The sequence below is a fragment of the Rhinoraja longicauda genome, chromosome 34 (assembly GCF_053455715.1).
Source record: "Rhinoraja longicauda isolate Sanriku21f chromosome 34, sRhiLon1.1, whole genome shotgun sequence".
NCBI lineage: Eukaryota > Metazoa > Chordata > Chondrichthyes > Rajiformes > Arhynchobatidae > Rhinoraja > Rhinoraja longicauda.
The window spans coordinates 6,536,407-6,561,269 of NC_135986.1; the positions used below are offsets into that span (position 1 = coordinate 6,536,407).

Below are 24,863 nucleotides of genomic sequence, written 5' to 3' on the forward strand. Positions count from 1 at the left end.
GTTGGAGGCAGTCTCCATTCACTCATTGGAATCCTAAAGGATTTGAAACACCAAATCCATTGGGATTTTGCAACAAGAACAAGATGGTTGAGGAGCTGCCCACCTACAATATTTTAACTGGTAATAAACACTTCTTGAGATTAAATCTTTGAAAAGATTACTCTGACTACGATATGGGGGAAGATTGCGTTCTTAGAAAATGGTGCGTTGTTATTTTCCGTTATACAATGTCGAATCATCCATGCATGCATCAAGAAATTTTATTGTAATAAAATTTGAAAATAAAATTGTATTTAGTTATCTTTCTTCCTCCACACAAATTGTGCAAGAGTGAATTTTATTCAGTACCTCAAAATTTTAGGGAGATGTGTGAAATCTGCAACACAAATTTCAGTTACTCGAAAGCTTGTAACAAGGGAGTTGCCTCAATCCCTTTATTGATGAGGATTAACAAAAAGATGTACACATCACACAACACATTTCAGGAACCCTATACAGCCCTGGGGGTTGCTACACTTTAGTTGTGGCATTGTGCCAGCATAACACCAGAATATGAAAGCATTGCAACCAAAGCTGAAGCTCATTAAACCTACAGAATAATAAAAGGCCTAGATTGAGTAGATGTGGAGGAGATGTTTCCAGTAGTAGGAGAGTTTAGGACTAGAGGGCACAGCCTGAGAATAAAAGGACAAACCTTTAGAATGGAGATGAGGAGGAATTTCTTTGGCCAGAGGGTGGTGAATATGTGGAATTCATTGCCAGACGCCTGTGCAGGCCAAGTCATTTTTGAAGAGGAGATTGATAGTTCTTGTGTAGTAAAGGTGTCTAAGGTTAGGAAGAGAAGGCAGGAGAGGGAAAAATAGATCAGCCATGATCAAATGTCAGAGCTGACTCAATGGACTGAATGGCCTAATTCTGCTCCTATGTCAATAGTCAATAGTCGTTTATTCCCAATTCCAAAGCAGGCTGCTTTGCTCCTGCCCCTGCAAAACGTTCAAGGTATCAACAACAGGCTGCTATTAAAATTATTGATCATTAGACTTCAACACCTTCTACCTCAAACGGAATGCTGATTTGCAGACACAAGGAACTCCAGATGCTGGTTTACAACAAAAAAAGCCTAATTTGCAACCGATCACGTGCATGCCACTTGCAACTCTAAGAATAAGCTTTCCAGTCCAAAACGTCTGTTCTTTTACACAAAAGCCTTTTCAAACTTTCAAATACCAATGACCCTTCAACATCCTATTGCTTCATAAGTCTGAATCTCAAGCACTATGGAAAGTTCTGTCTTCAAGCACACAGGCATTCTACTTGCATCCCTTTGGTCAACTTTTCTCCCAAAATCCACTCTCCTGTAAATCAGTGATTTTTGAAAGTGAATTATCCAGAGGAGCCCATTCACCGCAGGTCTGATGCCAAAACAAAAATAATCCTGGCCATTTTTTTTAAAACTTGTCATTGAGCGGCGCTGGCAAAACCATCATTTGTTACCATTCCTTAAGTTTAGTTTAGATACAGTGCTGAAACAGGTCCTTCGGACCACCGAATCCACGCCGACCAGTGATCCCCGTACACTAACACTATCCTACGACTAGGACAACTTATAATTTTTACTGAAGCCAATTAACCTATAAACCTGTACATTTTTGGAATGTGGTAGGAAGCCAGAGCACCCGGGGAAACCCACGCGGTCATGGGAAAACGTACAAACGGCACCCACAGTCAGGATCGAACCCAGGTCTCCAGCGCTGTGAGGCAGTAATTCTACCGCAATGCCACCGGGCTGCCCCAAGGTGAGGTGTCTCCAAGGGGCAAGGAGCCTTCTTGAATCACTCAAACTCCACTAGGAAAGATATACCCACAAGGTGTTCCTAGAGTTCCAGCAACGATAAATTTCCATGTCAGAATGATCGAGAGTTTGGGAGGGGAGCCTGCAAGGTGGTGGTTTTCTCGTAAATTCAATTTCCAGCTCTTGGTCCTTAGTCTTGCCGATTATGACACACAAGTAATTTTAAGGAACCTCATCAAGCACAGGGAGAAAGAAAATTCTCAACTTCTCCCAAATCGTGAGGGTGATGCTTTCTTCAGAAAATTGAATTTTCATGTTTGTCAATATTATCAAATGCACGTTCTGTTCAAAGATGATCTCTCAAACACGTCACGGTCACACAGATGTATAAAGCTTCAGTATGAAGAATGCTTGCAGCTTTAAAGGGCACACTGAAAGCTTCCAAAGGAATCCGAGTAGTAACTTACTCAGCACTGGGTACCCCCAATAATTTAATTAGTCTAATTTAGTTTATTGTCACATGTACTGAAGTACACTGAAAAGCATTTTAGTTGCGTGCTATCCAGTCAGCGGAAAGACTATACATGATTATAATCAAGCCATCCACAGTTTACAGATGCAGAATAAGGGGAATAACGTTTAGTGCAAGATAACGTCCAGTAAAGTCTGATTAAAGATAGTATGACGGTCTCCAATGATGCAGATCAAGACCGCTCTCTAGTTGGTGATAGGATGCTTCTGTTGCCTGAAAACAGCTGGGAATAAACTGTATCTAACCTGGAGGTACGCGTTTTCACACTTCTGTATCTCTTGTCTGATGGGAGAGGGGAAAAGAGTTGGACCGAAGGACCTACCTCCCCGCTGTATCACTCTGTGACTCTCTATGAGAGATGACTAATTCAGCTGCACCCAATGTAAACATTTTGGATAAGATAAGTCAATAGAACAAGGAAATAATAACAATTTTAAAATTTGAAGTAGCATATTCTCTGGGAACTTCAAAAATTGAAAATACAAAAGGATTGTCAAAATTGCAACACTCTGTTTTAGAGTGTTCTTTGGGGTAAAACAGCAGAAATCATACTGGAAAACTGACTCTGCCATTACTTCAAAGGGATCCTGACAACACCATTAGGCCAAAGAAGTTTACTTCGGCCAATACCAATGATGGAACAAAATCTTAAAGAACTTCACCTCAAAGAAAGCTAGATATGGGCGCTCAAAATTGACACTTTATCAGAACCAATGTCAATTAATTCCCAGTAGTGAATAGTTTGGAACCAAACTGATTTTCTTTTAAAAGCTGCAATTGTAATTCTCTAACAGAAACAGCAAGACAGGTAAAAATATCTGGGAAACAGTGGTAAGTAAACTGCATTAGGTGAACAAATAGTTCTTGCAGATAAGAAAGCTAAATGTAAAAAATTATCAGTCAGCTCACAGCTACCCAATGGTATGCCAACTGAGGATCCAACCGAGGTATCTAATAACTCTCACCCATGGAGACTGTCACTCAGATGTAGAAATGCAATGCAATCCACACTTGTGGAATTGCAAAGCAAAAAGGAGTTGTTAAGTGGTTAATAAAAAGCTGCAAGAAAATAGCTTGCTGCCACCTGTCTAAAATGGACTCCAGTAGAGGGCATCCAGTTTCACCGCTGGCCTAACCAACCACAATTGCTGCTGGACAGATGATAAAAATACACATGTACTGTTATTTCCCGATTTGATAACCATTAATCTTGAGTAAGAATCTCTCCCAACCCATGATTCCTTTACTGGTGGATAGATTTGAGATAAACCTCCTCTTGCCCCTAATTTAGCAGTAAAAACATAATTTTAAGTAAGCCTTATGGCATTAAGCAGCAACATCCCTCCCCCACCCCCTCCCTATCCATGTCTGCTCCACCACTGAACCATAGCCATTCCTGTGTATCAATGGCCTATAGCCAACCTTATGAAGCAGCCAGTAGTATCACAACTCCTCTTACAATAATATCTCAGTGAGATCACTTCCCATTCTAAACTCAATGTCTGCAGGTCAACTTTAATCTATCCGTGCAGTTCAACATTCACATAGTATACATGGTAATTAAACAATGAATATATTATAATTGTCTTTGTATTGTTGCTGCACATCAAAATCTGCATACTATTTTTGCTGTCACAGAAATCCCTTAATTACTCCAAAGCCACCACTTCCAAGTGTTCACTGTTCTGAACATTACAATATGTGCAGTTCGCAACAGAATCTTCCCTGATAACTCAAGCTAATCCAGTATTGACTTTCCTGAGCACCACAATTTAGGACATTTAAGAGACCCCAATCGTCATGGAACAACTAGTGCTTAAGCACAGAATGGGTTTAATTGCAACACAAACCCATAACAAAATGAAGGTGTAGGAAAAGCTGCAGATGCTGGTTTACACTAAAGATGGACACAAAATGCTGGAGTAACTCAGCAGGTTAGGCAGCATCTCTGGAGAAAAAGAGTGGGTGACATTTCGGGTCGAGATCCTTCTTCAGTCTGAGAGTCAGGAGAGAGGGAGGAATCTGGTGTATCTAGCAGTATCCCCTCTATCACGTTTATCCTTCCTTTGTAGAAAGGCCGAATTAAGCCATTCGGCCCATCAAGTCCACTCCGCCATTCAATCATGGCTGATCTATTTCCTAACCCTTCTCCCCCATAACCTCTGACACCTCTACTATTCAAGAATCGTCTTGGAAGAAAAGCTAACATTTTGTTTTCCTTACTAAACTGTGCTGAACTTCATATGGGAAAACCCAGCATGAAGACGATATTACGATCCTAGAAAATGGTCTGCCTGCATTAACGTCCAGTGTTCAGGAGCAAGGTCTCCTAGGTTTCACTGAACCACGAGCAAAAGTATTTCCAAAACTCTCTTGTACTTTTCCATAGAACAACCACTCATAAACTTATGGCTAACTTGCTACCACTTATAAAACTGTTCCACGAGTCATGAAAACAATTCAAAATATTTTGATCAAAGTATGCAAATTATTTGGGGAAGAAAAGGCACCAAAATGCCAGATTACTTTTCATTCCGAGTACATGTTTTACCAGACACATAGTCAGATAACTAATGGTTAACCATCTGGCAACAAACCCACTCTGTTATCTTCAAAACAATATTGACATTAAAAGCATATGCTTGAAAGGCATGCATTTTACTTAGGTTTTTAAGCTTATCTCTTTCGCAAGGTTCAGGGCAAAAATGTTACACGAAGCACTCTTGGAACTCAACATTTGACAACGTTAGAACGTAGAACACAGTGCAGTGCAATAATAGGCCCTTCAGCCCACAATGTCTGTGCCAGACATGATGCCAAGACCAACTTATCTGCTTGCACATCCAACAGCAAATTCATACCAGCCCTAAGACACCCATTAAAATGAAACCAATATTTTTTTCTCCGCTCATTCTCATCATCTCCTCCCAGAGGTTGAGATGGAACTCTGGCCTCTGGTGCTATTAAGTACTACTAGCGGCCCCAACGAGCCGCTTCTCTATACGACCAATGAATCAAATTCTGGTGGTCTGAAGTCCCGAGTTTGTTCGTCTGTGTGGTCAGTTTTTTTCTCTTTAAAACATAGAACAGTACAGCACAATAACAGGCCTTTTGGCCCACAATGTCTGTGCCGAACATGACGCCAAAACTATCTCTTATCTACCTGCCCATAACCTGGATCCCTCCACTCCTGGCATATCCATATGCCTATCCAAATGTCTGAATGCCACTATCCTATCTGCCACAACCACCACCCTCAGCAGGTTTCATTCACCCAACTCCCTCCACGTAAAAAAAAGTTCCTCGACACATGTCCTTTAAAATTTGCCTCTCTCACCTTAAAGCTATACCCAATAGTATTTGATTTTTTCATCCTGAGAAAAAAGTTCTGGCTGTCTACCCTACTATCTATTATAATTTTGCATAACTTTATCAGGTCTCACCGCAACCTCTGACGTTCCAGAGAAAATAATCCAAGCTTATTCTCGCCCTAATACCCCCTAAACCAGGCAGCATTCTGGTAAACCTCTTCTGTACTCTTTCCAAAGCCTCCACATCTTTCTTGTAATAGGGCAATATGCCAAACACAGCCTAACCAAAGTCATGCAATTTTTACTCCCATCAGTGGACCAAGAAAATTCAGCATCTCGTTCTTGACCAAATGCAAAATGACCAAAAAATTAGAAAATTAGATAGAATCTTGTTTCAACAAAATCACGAGAGAAAAAGAGGCAGAATAAGTTATCCATTTAAAATGGAAAGTGTTTTTTCTTGCACAGGATCTTGCATCTTTGCAAATCTCAAAAAAGGCTCAAATTGAATTCTGAAATAATGTTATCATGAGTTCGGCAACTTGTAGGACCACCAGTTGCCGGAAAATCGGTGGTCCTGTACTCTGTAAACACCATAATAAACAAATAAAATAGTTACATTTATATTTTAAAAAACAATAATATTGCAAAGGCACAAACAATGCCCAAGTCTATGTAGTTCGGTCTAATTTGGGAGCCTGATGGTGGTGGGAAGAAGCTGCTCCTGAACCTGTACATTAACAGTTTTCAGGCTCCAATACCATCTTCCCGATGGCAGGAGGATTGGCCTAAATGTCGATGCCAAATTAGTGCATCCAGAAAACTTGGTTATAAAAATGTGCAATTTATCAAGCAAGTTAGACAAATGTGGCATCTGTAAATGGATCCCAAGTTGAAAGCCAAATGACAGTTTACTCTGAAACTGCCTCCTGCTGAACAAGTGCTGCCCAAATTCATTCAATTAGTATGCAATGATACCTTTGAAAATCACAGATTAAAGATGCCAAAGATAATCGGCACCAAAATGCATACTTGCTTCATACTAGTAGAAATATTTCATTTTCATTCATCTCATGCAGAACTCCTGGAGTAGGGAGAATATCTTTTATTGAACAGAAATATTCAACGAGATCTTTTAGATGACATTCCTGTTCACGTCAATCACCTTTTCCAGCCAACAAATGCGACACAGTGAGCTGTCCATAACTCAGATTTGTTTTAGAAACATAGAAACATGGAAAATAGGTGCAGGAGGCGGCCATTTGCCCCTTCGAGCCAGCACCGCGATTCATTGTGATCATGGCTGATCATCCAATCAGTAACCCATGCCTGCCTTCTCCCCATACCCCTTGATTCCGCTAGCCCCAAAAGCTCTATCTAACTCTCTTTTTAATTCATCCAGTGAATTGGCCTTCACTGCCTTCTGTGGCAGAGAATTCCACAAATTCACCACTCACTGGGTGAAAACGTTTTTTCTCACCTCAGTTTTAAATGGCCTCCACTTTGTTCTTAGACTGTGGCCCCTGGTTCTGGACTCTCCCAACATTGGGAACATTTTTCCTGCATCTAGCTTGTCCAGTCCCCCTCCAATCCTTCTAAATTCCAGTGAATATAAGCTCAGTCTTTTCATTCTTTCCTCATATGACAGTCTCGCCATCCCGGGGATTAACCTCGTGAACCTACGCTGCACTCCCTCAATAGCAAGGATGTCCTTCCTCAAATTAGGAGACCAAAACTGCACACAATACTCCAGATGTGGTCTCAACAGGGCCCTGTACAACTGCAGAGGGACCTCTTTACTCCTATACTCAAATCCTCACGTTATGAAGGCCAACATGCCATTAGCTTTCTTCGCTATCTGCTGTACCTACATGTTTACTTTCAGTGACTGGTGTACAAGGACACCCAGGTCTTGTTGCACTTCCCTTTTTCCTAATCTGATACCATTGAAATAATAATCTGCCTCCTTATTCTTGCCGCCAAAGTGGATAACCTCACATTTGTCTACATTTTACTGCATCTGCCCACTCACTCAACCTGTCCAAGTCACCCTGCAACCTCCAAGCATCCTCTTTGCAGTTCACACTGCCACCCAGCTATGTGTCATCTGCAAATTTGCTAGTGTTACTTTTAATTCCATCATCTAAATCATTAATATATATTGTAAATGGTTGCGGGCCCAGCACCGAGCCTTGCAGTACTCCACTCGTCACTGCCTGCCATTCTTACAGGGACCTGTTTATACCCACTCTTTGTTTCCTGTCTGCCAACCAATTATCTATCCATTTTCTTGTAACAAGTGAAAAATGAAGAACTTGTCAGACCTGCTCTGAATTCACACTGGCACTCAGGCTAACTTTTCTCAACAAGAATTCAGCATTTTCATCAGGATCATTGCAAACATGTTGTTGACCATACTAAGCAGACATAGCCCGTAAAGTAGGGTAACCATTTTTTTTTCATCTTTCAGACCCTGGTTGTCTTCACTGCAGGTGCAGAGAAATATATGGCTTACATTTACTAGCCTACCTTGCTTCCAGCTTTGTTCAAGCTTTTGAAGTTTACTTGGTTCTAGTAAACGGGCAGCACGGTGGCACAGCAGTAGAGTTGCTGCCTTACTGCGCCAGAGACCCGGGTTCAATTTCCTACCTACTGATGCTGTCTGTACGGAGTTTGTATGTTTTCCCTGTGAGCGCATGGATTTTCGCCAGATGCTTCAGTTTCTTCCGCACTCCAAAGATTTGCAGGTTTGTAGATTAATTGGCTTCTGTAAATTGTCCCTAGTGTGTCAGATAGAACTAGTGTACAGGTGATTGTTTGCCGGTGTGGACTTGGTGGGCCAAAGTGCCTTTTTCCACACTGTATCTCTAACCTAACCTTTCTGACCACTACCTAGTCACCATCTCTTTAGTAGTATTTCTGGATTCTTTGAGAGTTAGGTCCAGACTGTACTTCATTAGAATCTGGCAATTGGCTGCAAAGACAGTCAGGAAAGTGGTTTAGCCAATTCAAACACTCCAAGGTCCAAGAAATGCAATTAAGTCAACGATCAAGTAAATAATCTGATATGCTGGCTGAGGTTAGAATGTGAAGTATGTGAAAATATTTCCCCTGCACATCTTCCCCAGCAAGGGCGGCACAGTGGCGTAGCGGTAGAGTTGCTGCCATTACAGCGAATGCAGCGCCGGAGACTCAGGTTCGATCCTGACTACGGGCGCCGTCTGTACGGAGTTTGTACGTTCTCCCCGTGACCTGTGTGGGTTTTCTCCGAGATCTTCAGTTTCCTCCCACACTCCAAAGACGTACAGGTATGTAGGTTAATTGACTGGGTAAATATAAAAATTGTCCCTAGTGTGTGTAGGATAGTATTAATGTGCGGGGATCGCTGGACGGCGCGGACTCGGTGGGCTGAAGGGCCTGTTTCCATGCTGTATCTCAAATGCTGTTAATCAAAAAATCAAATAGTGCCATGGACTATTCTATGCAGAGCCATAAAAGAGGGCATAGACTTCACATAGTTTATCTAAAGCATGGCATTTCGGGCAAAGTACTTTTGTTTTTACGGAGTGTACTTACTGATCAATATCAACAAAACAAATCATCCGATTTTATCCCGCTGCTTGTAGAAGCCAGTGTTCAAATTGCGTTTTTGGATTCTATCGTGAGCAACTCACCTCATGATTCCCCAAAACATCTGCACCATTGCAAGGAATTCTCTGCCTCAGAAGGCAGTGGAGGCCAATTCTCTGAATGCATTCAAGAGAGAGCTAGATAGAGCTCTTAAGGATAGCGGAGTCAGGGGGTATGGGGAGAAGGCAGGAACGGGGTACTGATTGAGAAAGATCAGCCATGGGTTTTCTCCGAGATCTTCGGTTTCCTCCCACACTCCAAAGACGTACAGGTATGTAGGTTAATTGGCTGGGTAAAGGTAAAAATTGTCCCTAGTGGGTGTAGGATAGTGTTAATGTGCGGGGATCGCTGGGCGGCACAGACTTGGTGGGCCAAAAAGGCCTGTTTCCGGCTGTATATATATGATATGATATATGATATGATCACATTGAATGGCGGTGCTGGCTCGAAGGGCCGAATGGCCTCCTCCAGCACCTATTGTCTATTGAACCCAGCAGTACGAACATTGATTTCCCTCCCCTCCCTTGTCGTCCTACCAGTTCCACTATCCACATCCTTGTACCCCTCTTGTTATCACACCTTTCCCGGCCAAACATGGGCCCTTCAGGGCTCCACCCTTCCCGTTGTCATCTATTGCCGGCCCCGATTTGTTCTGGCCTATTCTCGTCTCCAGTTTATTCCCCCTCCCCCACCACTATTTTCAGTCTTAAGGGTTCAGATCCAAAATGTCACCTATTCTTTTTCTCCAGAGATGCTGTCTGACCCGCTAGTTACTCCAGCATTTGATGTCTATTTTCAGTTTTAACCAGGATCTGCAGTCCCTTCCTACACTGTAACAAATCAGGAGTGGATTTCCAAATTAAACTTTAGTTGAGCTCTCCAATTGTGTGGATGAACTCAACTCAATCCTACTGAAAGCAATCCCTATGATTGTTACTCCACCCAGCACATCAAGCATTCCTTTTTTCATTTAAGGCAGAACGAGGCAGCTGCACAGCATCCAGAAAATGCATCGTCAAATACAAACCATAAACCATCCAGTCTGAAGAAGGATTCAGACCAGAAACGTCACCCATTCTTTATCTCCAGAGATGCTGCCTGACCCACTGAGTTATTCCAGCACTTTTTGTCTCTTTTCGGTAAAAAGCACCCACCCCGACTTGGAAATACTGCCAATCCTCCTCATTGGATCAAAGTCCAAGGACTCAAATGGCAACAGCCAGTCATGAAGATAGGTGGCCCACCAGCAACTAACTACTTAAGGACGAGCAAAAAATCCTGGCCTACCCGACAATTTTCTATCGAATGAACCAATTAAAAAAATGCAAATGTGGAAACCGTAGTCATTTTGGAAACAACTGAGGGAGGGAAGCATCATCTTGGTAAATCAAGGTACGAGAAATGAGAGGAAAACCGCCACCCCCCCCCCCCACACAATTTTTCATGCCCATAAACAGAACACAGTCCAGATGTCCAAACCATTCAAAGCCCCAGTCAGCAGAGCCAAGTCAGATTTACCAAGCCAGTTAGCACTAGCAGCATCAGCTTGAAAGTACCATGGATCAAATTTCAGCTGCAGCTTCCATACAGGGCTAACAAAGAATAAATATAAAATAAAAATAGCACAAATAAAAAGGAAACATAAAATATCACAAGTGAATACACATTTTACTTCAACTAAAGTATATATCTGCATGATAGTTACACTAAAGAGTCCCAGAAAACAATTAACAATCTGGACGAACTCCACACAAATAACACTGACTGTGACAACTCCCAAATTTTACTCAAAGAGGTTACAAGTTGATCAGTATACTACAGATAAACATCCCCCATCATCTCTACACCGTTTTGACCACAGGTCGTTAACTGGTTATAATCCAAATTACTGTTTGTTATACAAATTAACTGCTATGTAACATCAACGACTGAACTTCAAGAGTGCATCTGGACATCTGTGTCACCCACGGCTTAATGTACAGGGATCTTTAGTCCCTCCAATTTGGAAGTTGTTGGTTGTTTGAGTCTCACCTGAGAAACTCAAGCACAAAAATCTAGATTGACACTTTTGGATGAAACATTAGTGCTTCTGTTCTCAGGAAGCCATTGACCCTGTGTCAATGTAGAAACAAGAGAGTCTGAAGAACGGTCCCGGCCCAAAATATCAGCTATCTATAGTCTCCAGAGATGCTACCTGATCCCACTGAGTTACTCCAGCACTTTGTGTCTGATCCTGTGTCAATATTCACTACTTTGAAGGAAGGAAGTTCTCTCTGCCCCAGTCAATGTTTACAAATTTTAAGTGGTTACTATGTAAAGCTGAAGATCAGGTAGAATATCAAGTTTATGTCACAATGAATGGTGCAGGAAGCTGAGAAGGCAGAATACCTTTTGCTTGCTCGTATTCCTGATGTTTTAAGATATGGAGGCTTCAAAAGGCCTTCTATAGTTGCAAGTCTTTTTATTCACATCAGATTCCAACTCCACATTAGCTGGTTAAAGTTCTCATCTCCAAATCACTTTTAAAAATTACACCCACAAAACATTTCCATGAAGATATCGTGGCAACCAAATGGACTGTGCTGTAATCTCTTCGAGAAAATAAATTCCTTAACAGACCACTATTACATCTCTTAAAATCACAACTTCACACTACACAAATGAACCTACGCAAGATCCCAGATCAACTGTGCAGTACAAGAAAATAACTGCAGATGCTGGTACAAATCGATTTATTCACAAAATGCTGGAGTAACTCAGCAGGTCAGGCAGCATCTCGGGAGAGAAGGAATGGGTGACGTTTCGGGTCGAGACCCTTCTTCAGACTGATGTCGGGGATGGGACAAAGGAAGGATATAGGTGGAGACAGGAAGATAGAGGGAGATCTGGGAAGGAGGAGGGGAAGGGAGGGACAGAGGAGCTATCTGAAGTTGGAGAAGTCGACGTTCATACCACCGGGCCGCAAACTGCCCAGGCGAAATATAAAGTGCTGCTCCTCCAATTTCCGGCGGGCCTCACTATGGCACTGGAGGAGGCCCATGACAGAGAGGTCAGACTGGGAATGGGAGGGGGAGTTAAAGTGCTGGGCCACCGGGAGATCAGTTGGGTTAATGCGGACCGAGCGCAGGTGTGCAGTACGATAGCGTGAAAATTAATATCGAGAGAGAATAGGAACTGAGCTTCAGTTCGTAAAAGTCTGTCAAAGCCAGGAAGACAGGCACAGCAGTAGAGTTGCTGCCTTACAGTGCTAGAGACCCTGGTTCAATCCTGACCATCAATGCTGTTTGTACAAAGTTTGTACGTTCTCCCTGTGGCAGCGTGGGTTTTTTCCGGGTGCTCATACTTCCGAAGACATGCAGGTTTGTAGGTTAATTGGCTTCTGTAAATTGTCCCTAGAGTGTAGGATAGAACTAGTGCATGGGTGATTATGCTATATTATTATATATTGTTTACAGTATTTACATATTCCGTTGGGCTGCTGCATGTATGAATTTAATTGTTCTATCTGTGACATATGACAATAAAACACTCTTGATTCTTGATTACTGGTCGGCACGGACTTGGTGGGCCAAAGGATCTGTTTCCACACTGTAGTTCTAAACTAAACTACTTCTATCCAGAGATGCTGCCTGTCCCGCTGAGTTACTCCAGCATATTGTGTCTATAAACTGAAACGAAGCTCCAGTTCGAAGACTTGGAAGGAAAAAAAAGTGGCACTTTGCAGCAGAGCTCTATCTAAATACAAGGTCTTCAAACACAAGCAACCAACATAAATTTATCACATCAATGGCCATAAGTTTATTAAAGGTCTCAGTGCTTAAGTTCCAGAGCATCTACAATTGTAGAAGGGTCTTGACCCGAAACGTCACCCATTCCTTCTTTCCTGAGATGCTGCCTAACCTGCTGAGTTACTTCAGCATTTTGTGAAATAAATACCTTCGATTTGTACCAGCATCTGCAGTTATTTTCTTACAATTGTAGCTGATGATACAAAACAGGAAGTTGCACTCTCATAACCAAACATTCTCAGACTATAGCTAACACTTCTATCTCATAAAATAGACAATAGGTGCAGGGAAATGTAAGGAAGGCAAAAAGGTGCAGATGCTGGAAATCTAAGTTTAGAAAATATTAGACAAAGTGGACCCGTTGGGCCCAAACCTCACCTGCATTGGTGCAGCACCCTGTCCTCCCCTCAACCCCCACCCCCCTCCTCTCTCCCTCCTTCCCCCTTCCTCCTCCCCTCCCCTCCTTTTAAACTTTAAAATGTGAATAACTTTAAAAATATAACACCGCTTTCAATAAAACTACTTGCATTATCACTAAAGTGATAATGGTGAGTAAGGTGGGCCTAAAATTGTCACGCTATCGTGTACCGTTTTGGCTGAAGTTCAGTCACAAACAAGATAACAAACAAGGATTTAGTATATAGATAGATGCTTAGAAATAGTATATTTCTAATACTATTTAGCTGAGAAATTGGTTGTAAAACCACCCTCCAATTTTCCAAGTCAATTATTTATGTACTGTTGCTACGCCTGCACTAATCGTTTCTAACCTGAAGAGTCCGGGTGGCAAAAATAAGCCCAATTTGATTTATGTAATTAACAATTAGCATGCGTTTCATTTTTTTCTAGTTTCTCTCCATAACTCAAGTTATTCCAAGTTTAGGCTCTGACAAAATGTCACAAATCCAAAAATCTAACCCCTGCCTTCCAAGGGCACTGACCGACCTGCTGAACATTCCCATATTTTCTAAGTTTAGATTTCCAGCATCTGTAACTTTTTGCCTTCCTTACATTTTATGAGGATAGAAGTGTTGACTGCGGTCTGAGAATCTTGAGTCTCCACAGTCCAACATTTAGCTACAACGTGTAGCACAGGTGTGTCAACAACATGACCCACTGGTCTAAAACCACTGGTCTAAAAGGAATGAGCTTTCTCTAACCAGTTTAAGAGAGAGGAGACCAAGAGAATTCCAAGACCAAAAGCACACTAAAAACAGATGAAGTCTTTAGGGGACTGACTAAATTGTTTTTGGTGTAACTATTTTGGCCAAGTCACATTTTGCTGCATACATTGCCTAGCTTCATTCTCTGAAATTCATTCTGAAGAAGGGTCTCGACCCGAAACATCACCCATTCCTCCTCTCCTGAGATGCTGCCTGACCCGCTGAATTACTCCAGCATTTTGTGAATAAATACCTTCGATTTGTACCAGCATCTGCAGTTATTTTCTTACACGAGTCTGAAGGAGGGTCTCGACCCAAAACGTCACCCATTCCTTCTCTCCTGAGATGCTGCCTGACCTGCTGAGTTACTCCAGCATTTGGTGAATCAATTCATTCTCAGGTGACACTTCCAAAAATTGATAATAGCTAGGCACTTGTTTAAAATCTGCCTGCTATTTGATTTTCCTGTAATTGTGGGTCCCGGAAGCACAGAGTCAACTCCTTTCCACGTAGCACTGAGCAGGTCTACCTACAGTGCGATTACATCTCTCCAATCTTTTTCCCCCAGGAACATAGTTCTTGCAGTTACCAGATATCTTTCCCATAAAAACGGAAGTGTCCTCGCCATAATTTTTTAGATTTTTAATTATTTATTTTTTAGATTTAGAGATACAGCGCGGAAACAGGCCCTTCGGCCCACCGAGTCCGCGTCGCCCAGCGATCCCCGCACATTAACACTATCCTACACACACCAGGGACAATTTTTACATTTACCCAGCCAATTAACCTACGTCTTTGGAGTGTGGGAGGAAACCGAAGATCTCGGAGAAAACCCCCGCAGGTCACGGGGAAAACGTACAAACTCCGTACAGACGGCGCCCGTAGTCAGGATCGAACCAGAGTCTCCGGCGCTGCATTCGCTGTAAGGCAGCAACTCTACCGCTGTGCCACTGTGCCGCCCATGGCATTGATTACTGCTTGGCCTCCTAAAATGACTCGAGAAAAAGACAAATTTCTGGTCACCCTGGGGCTGCGATTTGATCTTGGAGAGCTTATTATGGACATTCAGAGAGCGCTTTCGCTTTGAGAGAGAAAAATATATATCAATGGTCAACAGCATTGAGTCCCAGGAAAATTGAAAAGCAGACTCAGAAGTTTCTTTATCCAGAGTGTACCACCATGACAGAAGCAATTGTGCAGAATGGGTACATTTAAATCGCAGGGAAAGGAGATATGTTGATGATGAGGAAACATGAGAAGAGGCTCAAGCGCAGTATAAGAAATTGATAGGATAGGCTGTGAACTCTGCACACGAGAACAAATCAGCTTAAAAAAGACCTCAGATTGTGACAGTGCCCCATTGGTTCGTCTGCCTTATTTTGATGCATGCAGATTCATCTTTTAGGCAAGGAACTGCAGGTGCAGGTTTACAAAAAAAAAGACTAAGTGCCTGATTTAGATTTTTAGATACAGCGCTGAAACAGGCCCTTCGGCCCACCGGGTCCGCGCCGCCCAGCGATCCCCGCACATTAACACTATCCTACACCCACTGGGGACATTTTTTTAAAAAACATTTGCCCAGCCAATTAACCTACATACCTGTACGTCTTTGGAGTGTGGGAAGAAACCGAAGATCTCGGACAAAACCCACGCAGGTCACGGGGAGAACGTACAAACTCCGTACAGACGGCGCCCGTAGTCAGGATCGAACCTGAGTCTCCGGCGCTGCATTCGCTGTAAGGCAGCAACTCTACCGCTGTGCCACTGTGCCGCCCTGATAAAGGGTCCCAACCCGAAATGTCACCTATCCATGTTCTCCAGAGCTGTTGCATGACCCACTGAGTTACTCCAACACACATCTTTGAATTGGTTCGATTTTGAAAATATATCGGATTTCAATCACTGAAAATAATAACCCAAAACACGACTGAGCAATAACAAGTTGTAAATAAGAAAGACACAAAAGGCTGGAGTAACACGGAGGGCCAGGCAGCATCTCTGGAGACAAGGAATAGGTGACCTTTCAGGTCGAGATTCTTCTTCGGTAAATTAAAAAATCTCATTTGCAGTATTTATTCAAGCCAAAATTCATGATAACCACCTAACATTTTCAGTGGCTGAGCTTTATAACCTGAAAATAATCTAATATTCTACAGAAACCAGGATTAAGAAAGGGATCAATTAGTCATAGTCATAAAGTGATACAGTGTGGAAACAGGCCCTTCGGCCCAACTCACCCACACGGGCCAACATGTCCCAGTTACACTAGTCCCACCTGCCTGCATTTGGTCCATATCCCTCCAAACTTGTCCTATCCATCAACCTCTCTAACAGTTTCTTAAACATTGGGATGGTCCCAGCCTCAACTACTTCTTCTGGCAGCTTGTTCCATACACCTACCACCCTTTTGCGTGAAAATGTTTCCCCTCAGATTCTGACAAAATCTTTTCCCCTTCACCTTAAACCTATGTCCTCAATTCACCTACTCTGGGCAAGAGAATTTCATGCAAAACTATGGAAAATACCATAATTTTCTGCCCTGATTTCCACAGTACCTCCCAGTTGCCTCATTTCACACAGCGCCTTCAAGAAAAGCACGTTTGCTAATAAGCCAGTGAATAGTGCCACATCAACCACTCTCTGGTACATGGTGCCCATTTATCGTCAATTTTCTGAATGATACTCCAAAAGTCAGAACCTCATCATGTATTTACTCAATACCAGTTTAATAGGCAAAGAAAACAAAAGCAACTAATAACAATTGGGGCTGAATTCTAGGCAACTTTTACATCCCTTTGGCACATCTTGGATCTAGCTTTGGAAAATACAAATCGAAGTTGGCTCTTTAGATTCTCCCATCCGCTCTGCCACTCTTTAGACAGTCCTATGACAGCAAGGTTACTTCCACTCTGGTTTTGAAGTGCCGATAAAGGCTAGAGATGGAACCACAGACTCTTTCAGGGACAGGAGTGTAGGTAGTTTGTGTAATGTTGTGCTCTTTCTGCTGCTTACTCAAGAGCTTCTGACTGCCACCATTTCACACCTTCATGGTTCATGGTACAATCCCAAATCCCCTTCTCTATTTTTTAGCAGTCATCGACCAGAGGTTTCCAAGGCTCAGAGGGGTGTTGCATTTCTTCAAAAGGGCAGCACAGTGGCACAACAGTAGAGTTGCTGCCTTGCAGTGCCAGAGACCCGGGTTCGATCCTGATTATGGGTGCTGTCTATACAGAGTTTGTACATTCTCGCTGTGACCGTATGGGTTTCCTCTGGGTGCCCCGCTTTCCTCCCACACTTCAAAGACATACAGGTTTGTAGGTTAATTGGCTTCGGTAAGTTGAAAAATTGTCCGTGGGGTGTGTAAGATAGTGCTCGTGTAAAGGGTGATCGCTGGTCAGCGCAGACTCGGTGGGCCGAAGGGCCTGTTTATGTGCTGTATCTCTAAAGTCTAAAGCGTAAAGAAGTTTTATGACATCCTGAATCTTTTTTTCCTTCTGGCAATCCAAGTTAATGAGTCTGCCTATGCCAATGAGATCGCAGCTAATGTTTGGATTAACCTCACATACTTATGTTTTCTCTCGACCTCTCATTGAGAGTGTGGTTTATTATCAATTTTTCAGATTTCAAATTTATGACTGACCCAACATAGATTCAGACAAACTAGTGAGCGTAACACTAGTAGAAACAAGGAACTACAGATGCTGGTTTACAAAATAAAGGCACAAAGTGCTGGAGTAACTAAGCGCGTCAGGCAACATCTCTGGAGAACATGAATTGGTGAAGTTTTGGGTCTGGACACTTCTTCAGACTCTTAGAAATGAGTCTGAAGAAGGGTTCCGACATGAAACATCACCTAGCCTTGTTCTCCGGGGATGCTGCCTGACCAGCTAATTACTCCAGTACTTATTTAGCCTAACATTAGTGGTGGAAAGGTTTTTGGAAGGCATTCTGAGAGATGTGACCTATCTGTATTTGGAATGGCAGGGGGTGATTAAGGAGTCCCGACTCCAAACGTCACCTATCCATGTTCTCCAGAGATGCTGCCTGACCCACTAAGTTACTCCAGGACTGTGTGTCTTTTAAGGATAATCAACATGGCTTCATGCCTGGGAAATCAGTTCTCATGAATTTGACTGGGCTTTTTGAAGAGGTGATTAAGAGGACTGACGAAGGCAGGGCAGTAGACGTTGTTTGCCTGGATTTTAGCATGGCTTTGGATAAGATCCCGCATAGTACGCTGTTCGAGAGATTAGATCACATGGGATCCAGGGCGAGCTAGCCCATAGGATAAAAAAATGCCTTGGTGGAAGGGGTCAGAGGGTGGTACTGGTTAGAGGACTCCAATGTTTTGCAGAATAAAATCCTTTGACCAATGGTATACTGTACGGATCAGTGCTGGGTCCCCATTCTTTGTCATCTATATTAATGATTTGGATGAGAATATCAGTGGTATCATTAGCAAGTTTAAGGGTGATCCCCAAAATGGTGGTGTGATGGACAGGAAAGAAGGCTGTCTAAGGTTACGACAGGATTCCGATCAACTGGGAAGGGGGTAAAGGAACAGCAGATGGCACTTAACAAGCAACGCATTTTGGGAATTTAAACAAGGGCAGGATATACACAGTGAACTGCAGGGTCCTGGGGAGTTTGTTACATAGTACATAATATAATGACACAGGTGGTGAAGGTATATGGTATACCTTCCTTCATCTGCCAGGGTATTTAGAACAGAGCTGGGGGCACCAAGGGTGCAGAGAAGATACAAAAGAATGTTGCCAGGACTGGAGAACTTGAGTTATAAAAGACTGGACATGCTGAAAACTTTCCACAGGAGACTGAGAGGAGAAGTTATAAAAGTTTAAAAATTATGAGGGGCATAGATGATATGGATGATCACAGCTGAGAGGGAATAGGTTTAAGGTGAGGAGAGAGATTTAAAGACTTGAGGGACAGGTGGTTTTTCCACAGAGAAGTAGATGGAATGAGATGCCAGAGGAAGTGGCAGAGGGGAGTACAATTATAATATTTAAAAGACATTTGGACAGATACATAGATTGGATAGATTTAGAGGGAGATGGAACAAGTGTTAGCAAATGGGACTAGCTCAGGAAGGCACTTTGGATGGCATGGATGTGTTAGGATAAAGAGCCTTTTTCCATGGTGTATAATTCTATGATTCTATGACAAATGCTATTAGCAGATGTGTCATGAAGTTTACATCACCCTCTGCAAATAGAACATTCTCTAATTTTACGACAAAAAGGCCTGGCTCTTAATTTCTCAACTCCGCGTCTCGTCCTAATCTCCCAACCTGGGGAAACAATTTTCCTTGATAAATCGGGAATTTACATCTTAATCTTCTAAATTCCTGGGTTTACGTGATTGGTCTTTGTATTTTAATCCAAGTATCATTCTGGTAAATACTCGCTGCACTGAAAGGCTAACATATCCTCTGCGATGTGGCACCCAAAATTACTCTCTGTACTCACAGCGCGGTCACACAGGCAGCTCAGATGCAAACTGTAGATCCACAGGGCTAGTAGGATGCATTGTTGAATGATCAGCGGTGCTGGCTCGAAGGGCCGAATGGCCTCCTCCTGCACCTATTGTCTATTGTTACTTGTGTTCGCATCATCATATCATCATCATCATATACATACAGCCGGAAACAGGCCTTTTCGGCCCTCCAAGTCCGTGCCGCCCAGTAATCCCCGTACATTAACACTATCCTACACCCACTAGGGACAATTTTTACATTTACCCAGCCAATTAACCTACATACCTGTACGTCTTTGGAGTGTGGGAGGAAACCGAAGATCTCGGAGTAAACCCACGCAGGTCACGGGGAGAACGTACAAACTCCTTACAGTGCAGCACCCGTAGTCAGGATCGAACCTGCGTCTCCGGCGCTGCATTCGCTGTAAAGCAGCAACTCTACCGCTGCGCTACCGTGCATCTTCAGAGTTTGGTTTTAAGGTGGGATAAAATTTTAAAATTAGACTACAAAGGATTAAAAAAAAGTCCTGTCTATCTGAGAGAAGGCCGTTTCATTTCTTTATTTGTAGATGGCAGCACATCATTCTCTTTTACACACTTGTCCAATCACCACTCGGCTAAAAGATTAACCTGGCATGTACGCTGCCCGCACAACTCAGCCACTTATAATTTCATAAAGAAATGCGGAACAAAAGGTCTCTCAATCCACAGCAGCAATTTTAACAAATGGTAAAGGAGGTCTCAAATCCAGAAATAACACAGTAGGCTATTTGACAATAAAACACAAAATAAATTCATAAGTTCACAAGTTATAGGAGCAGAATTAGGCCATTCGGCTCATTAAGTCTACTCCACCATTCAATCATGGCTGATCCATCTTTCCCTCTCAACCCCATTCTCCTGCCTTCTCCACATAACCCCTGACACCCGCACTACAAATGTGGAACTTGGTCTGTGCCTGCACTGATTTTCCCGCAAAATTCAGCCATGATATTTACTTACGTGTTTCTGTAGTTAGCTTTTCAATTCAGATATTGGTGGGGACAGCGTCTGACACGAAGTCTAGCGCTGGCAGCCATAGAGACTAGTGCATCAGAAGGCTGTGGATGTCAACTCAGCACCTCTTTTGGTTTGTGTTCATACAGTATTCCAAGTGTCAATGAAACCTTCAAAAGGAAAGGTACAGAATGTGTGAGATGTGCTTGAACACAAAGCTATACTTCCACACGTTAAAATACATGAACATAATGCATTGAGACCACATAGTGTATTGGTAATATGAGGAATTAAAACCCTTAAGCTGTCTCGTGCAGTGTGATAAAGCATTTGCTGCTACGACAACCCAAACTTGTAAAGACAATAAATGCACTGAATGCTTTCAATTTAAATGGACAGAACATGAATATTTCAGAAACTCCCATTGCTCATTACTAAAATCCCACTGATCATACCGAACTTAAACTTTTGCCACTGCAATACACACCAAATTTAAAATGTAAGACTTACTGCATTAAAGCCAGGAATAGGTTTGCAGAGTATTATTCTGATGACTTGATGTCTCACCACCACCTAAAAGAAATAAATCTATTAAAAAAAACAGTAAAAGTTAGAATTATTCCTATTGATAAACCAAAATATTTGCAATTAAGACAATCATTCAATGGCACTTTGTCACGTACACCCAAGTACTGTGAAATTATTTTTTGCATACAGTTCTGCGACACTCCTACTATGCATTGGGCATGATCATAACAAGATCCCATCTAGAAGATTTTTCCTCTCCTGAAAGCACCAAACCACCTCAGAGAACAGACAACACAGACATCTCCCCATCCTTCGATTAAAAATCTAATTGGTGAATTTAAATTAAATCAGAGCAGACTATCAAAGTCAAGCTGGTAGTTAGGGTGTTGTCACTCCATGGCAACCAGGACGACCAACAAAAATTGAGGTTGATCTGAAATTGATTAATGTAGTACTGATCAGCAATCAGACTCATGGCCATTCTAACTTGAACGGATAAGCCAACTACTATGGGGCTTTACACTATAATACAGCCCATGCTAACAAGATAGAAAACTCAGGCAAAAATATTGCACAATTGCAAGCACATGTACAACTGTACCCCACGAGGAATTGGCAATGGCACCAGATTTTTTAAAATAACTACATCAGTAGGACTCCGACAACAGGAGGGAAATCAGCGGTATGAACATTGATTTCTCTCATTTCAAGTAACCATGCATTCCCTCTCTGCCACCCTAATTATCCTACTAGTTCCAATGTTCACATCCCTGTATCCTTTTGTTATCACCTCTTCCCCAGCCACACTATTTTTGGTCCGAAGGAGGGTTCCGACCCAAAACATCACCCATCCTTTTTCTCCAAAAAAGCTGCCTGACCCACTTAGTCAAGCACTTTGTGGATATCTTTAGTAATAACCAACATCTGCAGTTCTTTGCTACACAACAGGAGGGAAAGTTGCTGATAGAATCCATGCTCGTGGACCTGATTGATTCAATTACTCCAAGTCAATAGGAGTTCAACAACACTGATATCAGGGCTTGCCAACAACTGCAAAACTATGCTGTGTGTCTTAAAATACACCAAATCATGCTCACCCATCACAGCCCTTTACTTGCTGAAGTAGACGTAAATGCATAACAGGAAAACCTTTTTACAATTCTCATCCCTATTTCCAAATTCCCATCTGCCCTCTTTAGGCTCAACTTTATCAGAAATCCTCCAACCACATCACTTTTCAAGATACCTTTCGTCAGATTACAGTCCTCCGAACTCAATCCCACAAAAACTTGTGGGTGCTAAAGGCTTGACGAAGGGAAATTGCTCTTTAAACTCTAGCATTATACGCAAGCTTTTCATCATCTACCCTGATATCTCCCTGCTTAGCAACTGAAAGTTGTTGTGCTGTATAAATACCAATCTCCAAAGGTAAAGTATTTGAGAAAGGTGTTATACAAATGATGGTATTACCAACGCTGCTAAACGCCTTGACTCCAATAAAGACAACCAAGATTCTTATAAAATCGTTTCTCAGTGACACCTGCAAAGGAGTTTGATGCTTCAAATCTGTAACAACTCATGCCTAGCAGTCACATGGGACCATAGAGACATGTTTTGTAACTGCATGATACATCATGCATCCAAACGTTAGGATTCTACAAGTTTAATTTGTCTTAATTGTTCATGTTCAAGGAGCAGAATTAGGCCGTTCGCCCCATCAAGTCTACTCCACCATTCAATCGTGGCTGATCTATCGTTCCCTCTCAACCCCATTCTCCTGCCTTCTCCCCATAACCCCTAACACACTTACTAATCAAGAATCTGTCAATCAATCTGTTCTAAGTCAAGTCAATTTTATTTGTATAGCACATTTAAAAACAACCCACGTTGACCAAATTGCTGTCCATCAGTTCAGGTACTAAGAAACGAACATACAATGGCACACAAACATAACAGCACATACGTAAACTGTTCACAGCACCCCCTCAGAGGGCCTCAAACGCTAGGGAGTAGAAATAGGTTTTGAGCCTGGACTTAAAGGAGTCGATGGAGGGGGCAGTTCTGATGGGGAGAGGGATGCTGTTCCACAGTCTAGGAGCTGCAACCGCAAAAGCGCAGTCACCCCTGAGCTTAAGACTAGACCGCGGGATAGTCAGTAGCCCCAAATCGGCCGACCTGAGGGACCTGGAGATAGAGTGGTGGGTTAGAAGGGGGGGGGGGGCAAGCCCATTTAGGGCTTTGTATATGAATAGGAGGAGCTTGAAATTGATTCTGTACCGTACTGGGAGCCAGTGGAGAGGGGCCAGAATCGGGGTGATGTGGTCCCTTTTACGGGTACCCGTCAGGAGTCTCGCTGCGGCGTTGAATTGAAAACTGAATAAATTGAAAACTGAAATACAATGATAGTCAGAAAATGTAAAAGTAAAAGAAAATGTAAAAGTAAAAACAGGCAGAGAAAGAGAAAATATAGTAATGCGATAGGGAAGGAGAATGGAGAGGGCGGGAATGGTACGATATGTAAGAGGAACGGAGAGAGCAGAAGGGAATGCCGGGAAGCAGGAGAGAGGGAGGGAATGCCAGAAAGTGGAGGGATCCGAAACACTTGAAAAAAAGACAAAAGGAACATAGTAAGGTAGGAGATTGTGGTTTCTACAATTCTCCATCGATATCATTGTAGGCATGGACTAGGTAGATTAACTGCTTCTCTAAACCAACTTGGTGGACATACAAGATACACACAAAATGCTGGAGTAACTCAACGGGCCAGACAGCATCTCTGGAGAAAATGAATAGGTGACGTTGTACATACATGCATGTACAAAATCAGGCATTAACTTAAGTGTGATATTCTGGCTTCTAATTTCAGAGAGAGCGGGCATCAGTAAACAAATCATGGACATTTTAAAATTGTAACAGCTGGAAATCTTAAAATAAAATTCTGAAATTGCAAAAAATTCTTCTTAGGACAGGCAGCATTTTTGAAGCAATAAACAAAGTTACTATTTCACATTACTAACTTCCAAGTTAGTGTTTCGTGATCTTTAATCAGAACGAGATCTGCAGAATATTTCCAGCATTGTGTTTATATTTCAATTTAGACAACTGATACACATGAATAGCAACTAATTCTTCTGGTTAAAGCGAGTGAGTGCCACAATTTCGAAACTACAAGACAACGTTGCAAATGTATTTGCAAAATAAATCTTGGTAGACCATCATTTATGCAAATATACCATTTAGCTCAGATAGCCATTCTGCCATGTCACTTTTGAAATCACAAAATCATTGCACACCCACAAAAAAACTAAATTCACTCAATAACATAACATTTCCCAAATTTACTTGCTCATGCCCAATGACCAAAACAATATTAACTGCAAAGCACAACTCTCAATTTTAATCAACTATTGTAAACAGTAAATAGACATAAAATGTTGGAGTAATTCAGTGAGTTAGGTAGCATCTCTGGAGAGAAAGAATACGGCGTGTTTCGGGTCAGAACCCTTTTTCAGACTAGTTTATTGACTACTATTACCTGTATAAAGGACATTAAAGTTAAGCTAATGCTGTTTTTAAATTTTAAATCCACCATGACCCACATGACAATAACAACCGGATACAAGGAAG

At 42.2% G+C, this 24,863-nt stretch overlaps 1 protein-coding gene across 1 annotated transcript in view; it reads right to left on the bottom strand.

Annotated features, from left to right (window-relative positions):
• The window catches only part of LOC144609696 (GRB10-interacting GYF protein 2-like), a 134,801-nt gene that overhangs the window by 108,338 nt on the left and 1,600 nt on the right, over positions 1–24,863 (bottom strand). The window contains 2 exon segments of the mRNA XM_078428199.1: positions 20,715–20,878; positions 21,219–21,296. The gene's annotated coding sequence lies outside the window, so the exon portion shown is untranslated.